At 33.4% G+C, this 18413-nt stretch overlaps 1 protein-coding gene across 4 annotated transcripts in view; it reads right to left on the bottom strand.

Moving 5' to 3' along the window:
* The window catches only part of loaf (low-density lipoprotein receptor domain containing lost and found), an 89670-nt gene that overhangs the window by 28212 nt on the left and 43045 nt on the right, over positions 1–18413 (bottom strand). The gene's annotated exons all lie outside the window — the stretch shown is intronic.

The raw sequence follows: 18413 nt of genomic DNA, 5'->3' as shown, positions 1-18413 counted from the left end.
AGTAGAGAGTTCAAGGTCAGGTTTTTACCTGTCTGTATGTTACGCTATCACGTAAAAACTACCGGATAGAATGCACTGAAATTTGGTATATGCATAGAATAAGTAGTGGAGCAAGTACTGGGATACTTTTTATCGCATAAAATTTCATAGATTTTTAGAAAATTGAAAAAAATACGTAGAATTCGTTTGAACTTGCGTTTCCCTAAAGAGACCATAGATGGCGTTGCAAGCCATTTCACAACATTCGCATATAGTTAACGCGGTGCCTGCCGTATCGATACCTGCTGTTCGCACCAACCAATAGATGGCGATATAGTCCGCAACACAGCATGTTTTTCCTAATTAATTTATTTTGATTGCTTTATTGTTAAAAAAATACCTTTGAAACAGGCTATACATTTATAAGATTTTCAAACATAAATGTTGTATGATATATTACTCAAAAATGTTGGTTTACGTGGTTCCGGTGCGATCGGGATATCCTAGATGGCAAATCGAGTAATTTCGTTTGTTGTCGTTGTTCGCCGCAACTAACAGATGGCGTTGTAGTTTGTAACACGTAACCAAATTAATTGGTTGCATCAAGGTGATAAATTGGATAGCTATGAAACAGACTATGTCGTAAGTTTAAAAAAATAAACAACGGATGATATATAAAAAATAATAACGGGTTACGCGGTTTCGGACGTATCATCGCAAGTATACCTACATTATTACGCGTGTGAAGAGCTCCGGCGCAGATAGGTCTGTCTGTACCTATAATAATATTCTGAATCCAGACGGGTAAGCAATAGTCAGTGTATAATAAAGTATTATATTTTACACTGTAAGCTGGTACGGATACAGACGAGAGCGGAAAAGAAGGTAACCACAGGAAATCAGGCGCGCCTGAGCCTGTGTCACATTGTGTGCTCTTCGGGCCCCTTTCGTAAATAACCATTAGATGACAAAAGAGTTGTTAGCATTTTTATGTGAAGGTGTGTAGTGCTTCGCAATTCGCGTGCTCAAACGAATAAGCAACAGTACGAAATTCACGCGAGCAGAGCCGCACGGGTCAGCTAGTGTTAATATAAAATCATCAGTAACCTATACTCTGCATAGGTTTTTAACAAGGTAAAAATAAAGCTATACGAATTTCAGCAATATCAAGAAATATATTTCGTGAGTCCTATAATCGTGAACTGTAGGATATTTAATTAAAGCCAGTCACGTTAGCGCGTCGGCTAAATCCGAGGCATCTCTTTCCAAAGTTATGAGTGTGGAAGAATTTAATTGTCATTCGCTAAAGGAAGATGGCGTTAAGAATTCTGAAAAGGTTATATTTTACAGTTCTTAAAAGACAAGTTGGCTTAGCTAGAGAAGTTTGTATTTTATAGTAGCAATGCTTTGGCAATGCATTTACAGGCTGCATACCAAATTATGGTCCGGTTAGGGCTTCAGTGTTATTTAAATCAATTAAAAACATATGTAATAAAGTCTTAATTATTATAATGATATACTATAACAACGCCGGTGCGAGTTTAACAACTTACTTTTGCACCGACACATCTCAAAAACTATTTTTGGATTTTTTCTGCACAATTTGCTAAATACAGCAATGGAATAACGAAATTTTGTTCTCTGTGGCAGGCACGTAACAGTACAAAAAAAAAGATATTTCTATACTTTTTTGACTATATTATGAGAACACGTTCCGCTCACATACTACACGAAGACAAACATGTTTTATTCGAGACAAGCCTAGTATTTTTAGTCAAAAAGTTTTACAAATGCGTCATTTAAGACACAGCCGCCGAGAATAAGAAATGATTTATCATCAAAGAATCTTCCTACGTAGTTCCCACGATTACCCAATACTCTTATCAATAGGAAACATAGCATTTCATATTTATCTGTTACTATGACATGTAGTTACTACTTTCACACAACATTTACAATGAAAAAGCAACCATATCACAAAAATTCATAAAGTCGAAATTTATCTGCACATTTTAAGAAATCCTACATATTTATCTCCAAAAAATAATCTACCTTATAAATTTGTCTTTAAGGTTCAAATTTGTAAAAAAACGTATGAGATAAAGATGAGATTAGATCGATATCTGCTACATCTTATCTATTGGTTTTCTGCCAGTCCTCAAGAAGCTAGCAAGCGTGAAGATCGAGTGCTTGCGGCAGACTTTAGTCCGCAGTTTTAGATATAATGTGAGTAAAATATGAAATAGTTTGGTGACCTGTGTTGTGAAAAGTGGTTAAAAATAAGGTTCTGTTTTACGGTTTATTGTAAAGTGCCGGATAATCTATCCGAAAGATAAAGTGGCGATCTTTCAAAATTCTTATTTGGAAGTGACAAAACCATTTGGCTAAAGGATCACATTTTTAAGGAAGTGAATCTATGAGAGTATGAGACTAGTTTAGGTTTTCAGTGGTATTTGCTGGTTAAAACCTATTTGTCATCATGTCAGTGTTAAGGAAAAAGGAAGGGGAATTTATAGAAACATATTTTTGTAAAGGTAGCTGAAAACATCTTGGACATCTTTTTCGTGGCTGTGCACATTTTCGTATAGCTCTGATTACAGTAGCTTAGAACCAAAGTAGTTATTAGAACCAAAAGAAAATTCTGTTCTACGACATTTGTCCAATTTCAAAATCATCCAGAACCATAGACTAGAATTGATATTAAATTTCGCACAGCGTAACTGTCATAATCGAATTCTAACTGTCGTAATACGCTCTCTAAAATACATAGTGTAACTTCGCTATAATGCTTTATTAATAGCCCGCAGGAATACGCCGTTCAGAATGTTGCAGCGTGTTATTTAATATCAAGACATTCTCTATCATGAGATTATAAAACTGCAGAATTTAATCACACATAGTTAAAATACATATTTTTTCCTTTTAAAGCTTATTTTCTGTCATTCTTTTAAGAAGTTCTTTAGATAAGAATTCATCCAAATCCGTTTTAAAGTGTTTTGTTGATGTTTCCGCTATCTTTCTACATGATAGATGTATGATACTTGTATTATGAACAATTTATCCCTACTGTTAGTCACACAAACGTTAAACGTTTTTAAATGTAGCCTATATGGCCACATGTTTCCAATCATCTTTTGTTCACCCCCGTCTGCAACTATCTCCTGACCAAATTTAATAAAAATCGGTTTACCAGTTTAGCAGTGAACGCGTTACAGACAGACAGACATACTTTCACATTCACAATATCAATAAAGTCTAGTCTATGAAGAGCAGAATTTTGAAAAAACTGTTCAATAATACCAAAGAATGCACTATAGACTAATATATTATTTTATATTATTAAATTAGATTTGTCAAATATTGGATTGCATACTCCAGTCAGAAACTTTATCTCCATATACAATCTCCCTATTGTTCCTCTACCCTATTACATAGGCGTCAAGTAGTACATAAAACTTATTTGTGTAATAAGACACTACTAACTCGGCAACTGAGGCCATTGACACGGCACTTGGCTTCGAGTGGAGACCCTAACCACTTGGTGACACCACTTACTGAAACTAGATGCTTTGAACGTCTTTGAGATATAAGATGGTAGGATGCTGATCATAGAATATAGGGGGACGTTTTTTCTTTGGAAGGGATTAACAAACTTTATGAAAGTTGGTTTTTTATGTTATGACGCTGTCTTTTTACTTTAATATAAATAACAACATGGTTTTTAAGGGTCAAATAGACCCTTAAAAACATACAAAATTACTGAAATGTTTATACTTTATTCAGTGCAATAGCTATTTTGGATACTGTGCTGAAGTTTGGGTTTAAAATTTTGTAATAATTTTGCTCATTTGGGAATCAAAGCTACAACCTCATACTTAACAGTAGCAGAAGCTAAATCTTGAGACCTATATTTCTGCGATTGTTCGCAGAAGGTATCAAAAAATCTACTATCTCATTAAAAATGTCTATTAATTCCAGGTTTTCAAAATATCTTCTGCTGGCGTTATTGCTGGTGACCAGTACATCATCAGCACCGGCTGGCCGTCTCCTCACCACCATGGTGACAGGAGTCACTACCGGCTTGGAGGTGCCTATGGAGGTGACCGCTGGTACAGGGGTCGGAACTGGTTCTGTTCAGCTCGTCATCAATGTGCATACTGATAGTAATGGGAATATTGAAGTGTATACGAACTGAGAGAACTTCGTTATCAAGGAATTAGTGCGTTTGTGTGTGTGATCCTGTGAATACTTTTCTTATTTTTGCGGCAATATCTACTGTTTTTAGTACGGAAGGGGTACTACTTATAACTATATTATCTGATAGGATGGAAGGATAATCGAGATGTAATATTTTGCTAGACGTTTTACACAGGCTGCATGAATCATAGTCGCAAGGCGGTCTAAGCAAGTATGGTAAAATTGGGGCGAAATACGTTATGTTATTTTTCATATTTTATTCGCTATTTATCTTGAAATGTTTGAATATAAATTATAGTGTGTGATAAAGGAAAGGATATGGAAAGTGAAAGAAAAGAAAAAAAAGTATATGTATGTATTTTTTAGGTTATGTTGTACATAATATACTGTAAAGAAATTATGTGTATCGGTCACTTATATGTGAAAATTATCTAAGAATTTCTTGTTATACTATTTGACGATAATATAATCAGATAAGAGATGTGAATCGTGATGAAATGGAGACACGCGAAAATGATAAACGTAAGGGAGATAAGGAACGAATAAGTTCTGAATATTGTTCATTTAATGGTATTTTCTAAAAGGTATAGTTTGTGTTCTTTTGCTTGTAAATGTAGGAATTCAAAATTTACAAGATGCATTCATGGACCATGAAACTTACAATAGAATATTGAAAAGTTACTTTACTCAATTTATGCTTTGTTCGTTTTATACTATTTTTCACATTATGCTCTGTGGCAGTGGAATAAATTTTGAGCGCAACGCCCCATTTAAAACAAATATCTTGTGGCTATATTTATTTGTTAAATAAACTCTGTCCGCAAATTGTTCCACTTAAAAACATTTTGCAGGTGTGTGTGTGTACACTGTATATATTATATACAATTTGATCAAAATCCTTTGAGTAGTTTTTATATGAAAATGTTATAATGTTAGGTAACATGATTGTGACTTAACCAATAATGGTGAAGCAATAAAATACAATAATATACAACTACAACATATTGTAGAACTAAATAAAAAAGTAAAGAAGTAAATATTTGATCATACTCGAGTATCAGATACTAAGTTATCAGTAGATAAAGTTAAATACTTATGTGACGTAGATACGGTTATTTCACGAGTGGACTATATTTTAGAGATAAGACGTTTCTTAAGAGATTTAGGTGAAAATACACTTTATGAAAATGATGATTGGAAAATAAAGTTGTTAAGAATTTAGGAACGAAAATAATTATTTAAGAGATGATATTTTGCAATTAACTGTCTTAACTTATTACTTTCGTATAATTGCACGGAATTGGTTACAAAATACAAGATTTTTTTAAAGGTTGAAATGTAAGATAAAAGTATATAATTCATTTAGATATTCTGCTCACAAAATCAACTTAGACGCATCGTATTCGTGTATTATAACGATGCACAAAGTAACTTATAAATTTATTTCTAAGATTTTTTGTCAAATTAAGTATTATAGGGTCAATTATTTAAATTCATATTTCCATACAAAGTAATAGCTCTGTTGATCTCCTGCTGGTCAGGAGACACTGCATGGGTTCCCATTGCATCATTCAGATAGAGTACGCAATCAAAATTCGTGATATTCAGGCGAATTATGTTTTGGCTTATCATTTGGTAGAAATTTTTTCATCAATCAGAAATATCATAAACGCATAATTTCATTAAAATTTAAATGTAATATTATTTTTACGAATGAAAACTGTAAGAATTTTTAACGTGTAAAGATGATGCATGAATAATTGAATGTAAAAAATAAAGAATATTTAAATTATATTATTATTTATAATTATAAATTTAAGCGATGTCTAATAGTTAAGTTATCTTTAAAACCTGCAAATGAAAATTTTATCGATGATAAACGTATGCATGATTCATAAGGTTTTTTCCATTACGTACATATACGATGTAAGTTAATGTTTGTTTTTATATTTTGTAATAAAACTTAACCAAAAATGTGCTTCTGCTTTTATTTACCCTTTACCAATCTCCGAAATACATAATTCCCTATACAAAACCTAGATCACAGACTCTTAACATCAGATTTGAAAACCAAACCTTAGAAAACCTAATTTATTCTGCAGCTACTTTTAAATCTGAAATTGCATGGTCATCTCTGACCATTCTCTCACCCCACCACAAATTTCCAAACCAAAAAAGGGCGAAATCCAACTAAAGACAGCCATTCATTATAGTGGGCAATTTAGCAAGAATTCGGCGGAATCAGCCGACGTCAGCCGAACTCGGCCGAAGTGGTCACGTCCTCCAGCAAATTGGCTGGCCTGATGAGCAATAGCCCGTGCTTACTGCAAGTCAATCAACGGTAATGGAGATGCAGGGGAAGAGAAGGAAATTACAAACTATTGGACAGAAGCTTAAGGGTTTGTTTTGGGTTAGTTTTGTTTAAGGGAAGGTTGCTGGAAAGATGGTAGATGAGGTGACTTGGACAATATCAGCCAATTTTTATTTTGGACTAGCTGATCCGCGCAACTTCGCTTGCGTCACATAAGAGAGAATGGGTCAAAAAAATCCCGTTTTTGTATCATTTTTCAGTGGTACTCTGCTCTTATTGGCATTGGGTTCGTAGCGTGATGATATATAGCCTATAACCTTCCTCGATAAATGGACTAATCTAACACTGAAAGAATTTTTCAAATCGGACCAGTAGTTCCTGAGATTAGCGCGTTCAAACAAACAAACAAACAAACAATCAAACAAACAAACTCTTCAGCTTTATAATATTAGTATAGATTAGTATAGATTATAATATTAGTATAGATTGATGAAGAAGAAGGCTAACAGCTTATTGTGTGTTGTTAAAAGTTGATATTGATAGTAAACAGAAAGTGTTAGTTAGGTGAGAGTTATTGCTAAGTCGTCAAAAAATGAGAAGGAGAAATATTCTAATGTGTTTCTAAACTTGAATTCCCAATAGAAAACATTATAGTATAGATTTCGTTAGTATTAAAAGTACATTGTAATGGAAAATCTGAGTTGTGTAGTATAAAATGTTTTGTAAATGACAAGTGGAATAACAGATTTATAAATGTGGTGTAAACGTGTGGAATAAATTCATTGATAAGCGTATACGATTATATAATTGTAATCTACCATCTTCATAAAACATGTTAATTAACACAATGTATACCTTTAAATAATTAACGATTCACTAAATTCCCATAACACTATATCTTAAATTCGCAGCACATGTTCTTAGCACATAGTCATAATTGTGTATATAAAGTGTGGAAGTAGTAAATATCGCGTATTGTTGTTATTACTTCATATTATGAGGTTTACGACCCACCTGATGAATCATTGTGTGGAGGGGGGTGGGGTAATCTGTTGTGATAGTGAAGATGGTACGTTGCATCTCTTTTTGAATGGAATTGATTATATTATTATCAGCATATTGTAGTAGGAAGGAAAAAAATATTTATAAAAAAAAAAAAACCGATTCTTACTATATTTTTGGACCAATACAGCGTTAACATATTTTTGAAAAATAATGACAAAGGTGAATCTTGCATGTATTTTATACAATTATATAATACTATTGGAGTAGAAGTATGTAATACTATTGGAAATGCAAGAAATCGCAAAAATGGAGAATTCTGTCAAACATATATATTTGATTTGCTTAAAAAAAGTAATTTGATTTAATCTAGCAAAACAAGTATTCAAATTACTATTATTTTAGTCTTAAAGAGTAAAAGATCTCTTCTTCCTAGAATTTTCAACCATTTAAACCGATTAACACTTTCCAAGAACGTCGATTCCTGAAACTTTTAAACATAAACCAATTTTCAGTTGAAGAACTTTGATTCTGAAATGCAAAGGACACTCCTCTTTCTCGAGAGGCTGGGAGGAATCGGGTTTACATTGTCAAACGAATTCTATGAAGGAAATTCCTTTAAGCTTGAATTCCTGGAACTATTACGAACATTATATTATGTAGAAACTATACGTGAGGTTTATATCCGAAAGTGCGATTTTCTACACTTGAAAGTGCAGGAATTGAGTATATGATTTTTAAAATCACCTGTCAAAATTAGTTCTTCAAATATATGCCACGGGCGCTGATCATTTTTGATACAACGTTTGTAAACAGCCATTTGGTGTTAGTTCCCTCGAAAGAGGTAAAGAGGGGTTCTACATTTTGCAAGTCATTTTTAACTCCCGTAAAGTAAGCCTTCTGCTAGAAAACGTTGTTAAACAGAGTACCAATACTAAAGGCTAAAGAATGCCAGTGATCGGTCCAAAAGTCTTTACTATATTTTTAGAACGCACAATGTCTATATGACGTATACTATAATCTCAACACTACTAGAATACAACACCAAAAAATAACTTTTCCATAATAATGTAACCCCAAACACCTAAATTCAAAACTCATTTTAATATCAACCTGTATATAACACACAAAGAAACTCCCTCCCAAAGGGACCACGCACACACACAATACACTCTCACACACACACACACACACTCACACACTCACACACACACGCACATACAGGGGGGTAACCTAATCCATCTAATAAGCAAAGCTATACATCCCTCGTACTATCGTATCTCGTTACAAAACCGACACATTGACCTACATGCGGACGCAGACAAGCGTTCGACATGCATTACGCGTTACGTTCGAGCGCCCGTCCCTTCAATCTATACATAGCCAGTGATGGAATACGGACAATAATTACAATCGGGTATCGGGGATAATCGGACGGATTTCGGTACCGTTGAGGTCTGTTTGATGACTTTGTTATTTGAAATGGAGTAATTTAAGAGCTTCTGGGTTTTTGGAGAAGAATGTATGATACGAATTCTTTTGTATTTTATTGTTTTAATCTTTCGATTGTGTTTTGCCTAAAAGGGTTTAACCCTACCTTGTCATGGACCCGGGTGGGACACAATGTGTTTTCTATTGTGTCTAATTCCGGAGCATTCAGAGGGTTAAATTGAATTGGATTATTTGATTCAAATTTTAGTAATCATATTTTTCTTCTAAGTAAAATCAGGAAAGTTTATAGCAATTTTATGCCCCACCCTAATCCGGGAATACATCGGATATATTTAACCCTTTGACGGTTAAGGGTTTAAGGGTTAAAAACTGGAAAACCGAATTTTGACTGATCCTGAAACAAAACTGGCAAAAGCTGTTTTAACATGAAAGCAAAATCCTAGATTTTTGTACATAACTCTCAGTACTTTACCGGAAATAATCCCCAACTGTAAAGCTTAATATAAAAAAGCACAGTTAAGTACACCATACACACAAAACAAAGGCTCCAACTTAAACCTTCAAATAAACCTCAAATTCCTGTGACGTCACAACGACCGCTACGAGCTGACCGCTACGAACTGCTACGAACTGACCGACGCGACCAAAGGTGTACAAAAACGGGGCTACGCTTAGCAAAAAGTGGGTTAGATGTAGACTTTGTTATATACTTCATTATGTAAGGCTTTATTATAGTATATTGTGCTTTAGGGCTTCTTATTTAAGTAAGAAGTGACCTAATTATATGTTAAGAATATGAATAACGGTGAATGATCAAGTATGAATTTGAATGAAGCAAAGGAAGTTTGTAAGGATCGTACCAAGTGGTGTTGTCTGGTCTTTGCCAAACCCTGTGGGAAGAAGCCCTGATTGTATGTTTGTATGTAGTAAATAATCAAGTTCAAAAACTTTGAGATAGCGTGATAGCTAAAATAACTGCGGTAAGTTTTATTTTTAAGTAGTATAATTACTTTTTAACTTTCTCTTAGGTTTTATGGTTAATATATTCCTTGAAGGGTTCTATTGTTACTTAGACAGACTACAAATCTACTACCTTTTTCCAGCATCATCATTCAAAATTGTGTTACTTGGGACTTAAAGGCATATTTAAGGAATTTCCAAAAACACGATTATTACTTCAGGGGCAGAGGAGCCGAAAACACTTCCTAAATGATAAACATAAACCAAGACCTAGAATACTAAAGCAATCTCACAAAAATATCACTCGTGAAGGGACCTTAATAAATTATAACAGGAATACACTCAGGCTTACTTTGTTAAATTAAAATTTTCTATGAAATGTTATTTACGACGGCCGGTTTGTAGCTCGTAAAACATGTAATCATAATTCTGTGTACTGCCTTTATTTACTGAAGGAAATTAGTTTTGAGCTAAGGCTAAATGACTTTTAGTAATCGAGAAAGATATTTTGTAGTTACGCTTTCGAGATTTTACAGTTAGTAATCCAGCCTGTAATGGTTTTACAACTAAATTACTTAATTGATTTTGATGAATTTTGTTAAGGAGACAGATTATAAACTAAGCTTTTATGTTTTTGAATAAGAAGACTAGAAAAAGCTTGACTTAAACTGTTATCGAATATTTTATTTTCAGTTCAAAAATGTTGATATTTATAGAAAAATGAGATTTTTTTTTATTGTTCTGAATTAAACAAACATAAAAATTATTGATATTAAATAATTTTTCGTGTCCAAGTGTAAAGCTCAGACAAGAAATATTCATCAAAACTTACACTATAGTTAACAATTCTATAAATAAATAGCCTGTCGGTTTAACTCTACCACCACAAACCCCATAACTAACAATATTCTCGAAAAAACAATTAACGCAATTATTTACGGGTTGCCGCGTAAATTACGCGCCGCGCAACCGACGCGTAAAATGTGCAGCGTAACCGCGTAACGCGTAACGTATTCCTGATAAGAATAAAGACATGCTCCGTTAATTCCAGAAGCGGGAGGGCTGGGGGAAAGGGAAAACTGGGTAAAAAAGGAAAAACGTCTGGTTTTTATATACTTTACCTTGCAAGAATTAAATACTGAGTGTTTTAGTTTGAGTGGTGTGAGTGATTAGGTTAAGTGATGATGTCGAGGTTTGGAATAAGATGGGTATGCAAGTAAATTAATATCTATATATTTTCTTTAAACTTATTTTTCTTTTCATAACGTCACGCCTGCTATACCTGAAGGTGTAGACTAGGAGTGTCTAATAACCCATTTTCACCATTTTCAATGTTATTGCCATATAATCTACTCCCACATATTTTAAATAAATAATCTTAGAAACACCCAAAACCACTTAATTCGACTCAAGAACCAAACATGAGACTCTGTGATAATCATTAACACCGCCACTCCGACCATAGATGCAGTTAAAACATAAGATACTTTATTTAGCGGAAAGAGGACAAAGAATAAAACGTTCGTTGACAGAAACACGAGTCGCTTCGGCAATGATCGGTTAAGTTCGTAATACGATAGATGGTTCACAGAGAAATAACCCAGAAGTAAGCCTTAGAACATTAATGATTGCGTATTACTTAACAATTCTTTTACAAGTATTTTTGAATTTAAAATGTAAATTTACTTGCGAGAGTTTTATAGGTTTTCTCTTAAATAAAAACTGTACACATTGTATGAGGAAACAGTAACATTTGATCGTATGTTTATGTATTTTTGTAGGGTTTGATTCCCGTCTGAAGTAGCATTGGTGTTTCTGATTTGTACAGTGGTTCTTTCTTTCTGTCCTACGGCTGGGCAAGGCTCTCCCTCCAAAACTAGTCAGGGATTAGAACTTGAATCCATCACGCTGGTCGAACAGTTGGTTGGGGACTTTGTTGCATGCCTTTAAGAAACATTTTGAACAATTTTTAGGCATGCAAGGTTTATCACGGTGTTTTTCTTCACCGTTAGAGCAAATTATTATCCTTTCTATTCTTCCACCGTTAGAGCACATGATAATCATTATTAATATACACATAACTTGGAAAAGTCTTTGGTATATTGCTTCGGGTTTGAACTGTCGACTTACGTGAGAGGTGCCAACTTATACCACTGCGTACCTATACCAAATACAAAATGAAATAAACACCTTTAAACCATAAGTCCTACAAACAATCTGTATTATATGACAAGAAGCCTAGACAACTTCTTAGAAACTTAGGTATTAAGTAGTTGTGGAGTGGCTATGATGCACTAAGTACTTGAGCGACGACCTACTTTACTTAGGTTTTATTTCTTAGTGCTTTCACAGTTTTCTTTCAAAGTTTGTTTTGAGTAATGGCTGTTTTTTCGATGTTAGACTGTTTATTTTTTGTTTCTGTCATTTTAATAGAATTTAATAAATGTGTTATACCTAAACTATTTAGAATTGCATTCGTAATCATTATATTTAAAAAAATATTTTCAGACATACAAACTACGGGCACAAAGTGCAACGACATTCGAAAACAATTTGTTTATTTTCGTATATTTTGTTTTCACCGGGGGTTGAACCTCCTGGCTTTTGATGCAGCGGTAACAAACTACAGCACACTAAACTGAGGTAAACCCAAAGGCCTTTCCTTTTCCCTTACAAAATTCTCTGTCTTGTGCTCGTTCCTTCCTTGCTGGTCCTACGAATTCAGTAAGATCGTAAGGAATATGATCATTTTTAAAAAGTAAGAATTACCCCCGGTTTCTGAGTACATTAAGCGGTAGTTTATAAATTAATTCAACAGCGTTTTTATTATATGAGATTTAACGCTATTGAATAGATAAATTACCGTTAAATCTACCTCAGAAACCGAGGGTTAGAGATATGACTTTAATTTATTCATGAGATTAAATTATCTATTTCACAATTAATAAAACATAGTAGCTTCTATTTAACTGTACTTATATTCTATTCTACCATTAAACTATTGTAACACAGAACAGCATGGGAATATTCGTTGGGAATAACATTAGAGCGCTTAAGTTATGCTAATTGTGCCGCAAACAGCGCTTACAACGCAGTCTCCCGGTCTAGATATACTTAGTACTTATTTATGTGCACTATGTACTATTAAGACTATTAGAAAATGTGTTACTGAATGAGAACAGTCCGATTTTTCATACGTGGCAATTTGGTTTTGTAATTATATAATTTGTCGGCCTGTCTGTTTCGCTGTAACGACCGCTGGATTTAGAAATTTTTAATGAAAATTGTGGAAGAACTGGAGGGCTATCACGTATCTTAGTTGATAACTATGTAAAAGCTACTGTGCTGTTCATTGTATTCTCTCTTTGATTATAGTGATTAACACGTTACGTCCAAGCAGCAATGTACCTAATAGTGACCATTTATTTGACGTACGTAATACGCATACTGGTATAATATAGGCCGAATTTTTTGGCGAGTGGACACTACGTTAGCTTTCTGGTATAAAATAAAGTGGACACACCATTTGGATTTACCTCAAAACGAATATAATAATAAATATAAACGATAATGAATATAAGACATCTACACATAATCAGACATTAGGCGAATGGCACAAAAGAAGTTACTAAAAACTTTAATAAATAGTCGTAAAGTAAATATCTCCATACGTAGTTTCTACTAAATTAGTAGAATATATACATAGTATTTCAATAGTTAGAAAAAAATTGAAATACTATGAGCTCATCAACTTATAATATTAGAATGAATTAAACATTTAAGAAGTTGTGATTTTATGTCTGTATCTACATATATAACCACGTGTCTAAAGAGGAATACGATATAAGTTAGAATCTTCGTATGAAACAAAATAGTGTCATATATCATGAAGCGTTTCAAGATTTCAAATAAAATATGCGAGCGATACGTTTTATCGACAAACGAGGCAGCAACTCGGAAACTTTACTACTCACACAACTACATGACGTGTCACACAAATGTACCGCAACTACTCATAAACTCTACATATTTACATGAACCAGTGACACCAGCGAATTTCTCACATAATATGCTTAAGGCTTTATATCAAACCTTTTAGTCTAACGGATAATGGCCTGGAAAGCACTTCACTCATCCTAAACGAAGTCTACTGAAGACTCCCTCTTTACAAGGAGCGGGAGGGGCGCGCAGGGGCCGAGGGGGTGAGGGTATCGACCCGCGGCATTATACCGCCGGGTCGTTCACCCCGCGCCCCGCGTAGCACCGTAGGCCCCTACGTCGTAGCTCGCTACGAAGGAATTTTTTCTCGATGTTTTGTTCCAATATCGGGCTGTTATTTGTTTTTTAGGACAATGTAAGTATTAGAGGCAGTGGAACGTTTTGGGATTTGGTTACAAATACAAGGCTTAGGAGTTTGGGGGAATATTTTATGGGACTTTGATGAGAGGACGCTTAGCGATGGGAAAAAATGTTTGGAAACTTTGTCTCAGACGAATTTAATATACGTAATTGATATGTAATTGTTTGTTCAACAATATTACTTCGGACTCAGCCTTAAAAGAACAAATATCTCACGTATTTTCACTTGCGTTCCCAAGCGTAAATTCTAAGAATCAGTTGTACTCCTAATACCTAGAAATCTTAGTACATTTAGCTAGAAATACGAAACACTCACATATTATTAATATGGTTACACAATTCTGAGTACCTTTAATGCTTGCTAGAGCATAAAGTAAACTAGAATCAATTATATCATCCAAATATTCGTTTCATAAATGAATAAACCACACTTCAAACTTTCAAATCAACATATTCTAGACGTAACAAGTCTGTAATAGTAAAACTACACTTAGTTACTTACGTTTTCGTAAAGTTCTATAGCACTGTCTCTTTCATTCGTCATATGAGTAACCGAGACAGCATGATGAACATGCAGACATACGCTAGCATACTCAAGAGTACCTCGAGCGAGTGGAGCTTGACAACGTTGTACAGACCATTACCAATCAGTTTGACCGACTGTGTTTGTGTGTATACACTACCTACTTATCTTTGGGTATAGTATGTAAATTGGCAGTTTTATAAGAAGTTTTTAAGAGTATAGAAAACTTATTGGATTTTTTTGATTCCGAATTTCAACCCCTGCAATGTTTCAAGTAAATTTACAAATTATCAATATTTTAGCAATCTAGAATGTATGATTTTTCACATAATACAAATATACTATCTAAACTTCTTTACTTTATCAAATTAAAAAATACAAGTTACAACAAAAATGTAATAATTCTAAGTTAGTTTTCTTCCATCAGTATAAAGAGTACTAACCATCTCTATCAAGACATACCTAAGAACAGTACTGCACGTATTTCATTGGAACATTTCTCCGTTTTCCAATTACAAATACCTTTATCTAGCCACGTATGATTGCATGATAGACAAGCCCTTAAGCCGCGTTTAGACGTGCGATACGCCGATACGTGCCCACAATACGCGATACGGCGTATTATTGCGTATCGCGCGGCTAAGTGGGGAATTTGCGAGGAATACGCTGAATTATAAGTGGTAACGCGTTTGTGTGTACACGTATGAGAGAATGAATGAATGTCTCGTGCCTGTGATGTTTTTTGATAAGTAGAAGATGTGTTTTAAGATTAAATTCTGTCTGGAAGAGCCTTTTGCTCTTTTCTAGCCACATAAGTTAAAGCTTTTACTCTTTCGTGTATGCTTGCATGTTGTAAATTAAAGCAAGTATGCATTTTATTTTGGTTTGACGTTTTAATACAAGTTAAATTGTTCGCAGGCTAATACACTTTACAAATACTTACTTGGTAAAATTGATAAGTAGACAATTAATAACCTTAGCGTGAAAGAACCGTCAGTATTATACTCTAGCATTATTGTAAATTGTCAAACACTGGAAATACCTATAAAAGAATCATTCGTATTACACTCTTGTAGTATGTCTAACTGTCCAGCGCTAGAAATATGGTACGATTTTCTCTATTTTCCTTTAAACCCCTTCGATCAACAATCAACTCAAACCACGCTGGTACACGCTGTCAACAACTCAACACGCAACAATTACACCTCTTCTATTTCAACCCTAACATTCAAACAAACAAAAAACGTAAATAGAAAATTGTGTCACACAGAAAACTGTGGTGGATGCAACCCAACGGAATTAGGAAAATTGCTTTTGTGATAGGGGTTGAATGTGACCAGGTTCAATTCTCTGGTCGATTACCTTTTAAGTAATTTTTGCTGGCAAAGTTGGCAAATATTGAGTGGTGTAACGTTACTAGGCCCACAATTTTTTAGGAGTTGAATTTTTAAACCCTTTCTTAGTTTACTTACTATTCATAACCCTTATACGATATTTAAAATATCTAGGTCATTTTACGGCTCTGTATTTTTATGTATTAATATAATCCCATGTTCTACATACAAAAGTATTCATTATATCTTAAACCCTTTTTCAATATAGGTACAATGTAGCCTAGCCAGTCAGTTTAAAAAAAATATTCTTTAAAAATCTACCACGTTTTAATCATTTTCTATTAATAGAAACTACCCTTTTACTACAAAACTAAGTAAAAAAATGTGCTGCAAATTTTATATTGGGGAAGGGAAGCGTGGTATCGACAGGTTCTTTTTGCTGGAGAGATTAATTAACCAAGCGTCAAGTGATTAATGGTGGTACAGAAAAAACGTTGGACGACCCAAATCAATTTTATCTTGAAAACATCCAAGTACAAGCTTACAAATTATGAGAATATTAGATTTTGTGATGAAATTTTTTGAGTGATTTTTCTGTGTTGCAATTTTTAGGGGTGGAATTTATTTTTGGTTGGGGTTGTTTTTACTTAATTGACGAATATGACGTATTAATACATTTGTATTGTGTTTCGATATTATGTTAAAGTATGGGAGAAAAATGCAATAATTCATTAAATTATGGTTTTATTTGTTTTACCCTAAAATCTATACACATAAAACATAATACTAAAATTTAAGTTCTTTAAACAAAAAATGACGATTTATAAAAAAGTGGAAAATTACTAAATTTATTACACCTTTGAAGAGATAATAATATAACAAACTTTGACATTTTACTCTCAAACATCACAACAAAAAAAACAAAACATCCTTATACCACACGATTCTATCAACTTTTTTATTTGTATACAAAATAATAATGATTTACCCTGTATCGACCTTGCATGGACATAACCGGAGAGCGTCCTTTGACTAAAATTACTGTCGTGATAACGTCGTACTGTCAGATACGTTCAATGTATAAGGATAATGTCGAAGGAAAAAGAGCATAAGATCTATTTTATATAGGTGCAGTTAGGCTGTTTTGGAATTATAAGTGTTTGTAGTGAAGATGTGTATGGAAGAAGGGCTTAAAAGACGTTGACGTAGACGTATTTAAGTCGTTTTTTAAAAGTGTGTTATTGTTGTTCAGTGAATAACTCTAAAGAAATTGCATAGTTATGTGTTAGACTTAGTAATTGTTTAGTGCATTTTGTAGTAATAACTAGTGAGTTAGTGTCTGAAACCAGTACTGAATAGAATTGGCTGGAAAAATGGTTGTTAAAAGCAAGTATCAATCATTTTATTATTATTTATTACTTTAGTAATAAACTGATATTTATAAAATTGTATAAATTGTCACTCTGTGTGTTACATTTTTATTGAAAACCGCGGAACTAATTTGATGCAATTTAACAAAGTAACTTGATATGAGTATAAGACAATATTTTAGCTATAATCAAAATCCCAAGAAACCTAACTTTTGGTTTATGACAAATACAAGGATAGTACTTTAAAATAACTACTGTATGACGTTTTCCATTGTGGATGACAGTATTTTTCTATAGTAAACATGTAATTTTTACACAAAACGTATTATTAGTTACGCTATCTTCTTAATTGTTTGGCTACATTTATTATGAGATTGACATCAGTTGTGATACAGCCGTTTTTGGAATAAGTGGTCTATTACAGAAAAAATAACTATACCTAGTGAATTTTTCTTTTAATATTTTTTTTATTTAAATGTGAAATACTACATCTCTTTACTTATCTCTCTTATGCATAAGCTTCAATAATATAGTTTTTTTTTTGTGAAACTAAAGTGTTAGTCTTTATCCTTGTCGTTACATAATTTTCCGTGTTTTCATGAAAATACAAGGTTTTCTGTTTTAGTGCATGTAGCAACAACGACGACCTTTTTAATAAAAATAACTCGGCTTATCTGCACTTATTAATTTCTTTCGCAAATTGACACACTTTTATCGCAGTTAATTAAATACATTTTCAGTAAAACAGCCCTTTTTACCGATACAAAAGAAATTGAGAGAAAACAAATTGTAAAATAATTAAGTGGCTGAAAAAATTGCGAAACCTAGACTTATATAAAAATAAAATGAATAGACCAAGCTTCTAAGGCTATGATTACAATTTTTCTAAAATTTAAGCTCCATTGAAACTTAGCCCTAAAGCCTTT

The sequence above is a fragment of the Anticarsia gemmatalis genome, chromosome 3 (assembly GCF_050436995.1).
Source record: "Anticarsia gemmatalis isolate Benzon Research Colony breed Stoneville strain chromosome 3, ilAntGemm2 primary, whole genome shotgun sequence".
Classification (NCBI taxonomy): Eukaryota; Metazoa; Arthropoda; class Insecta; order Lepidoptera; family Erebidae; genus Anticarsia; species Anticarsia gemmatalis.
Note: the sequence above shows the minus strand (reverse complement) of the source record. Positions and strands in the feature narration are given on the sequence as shown.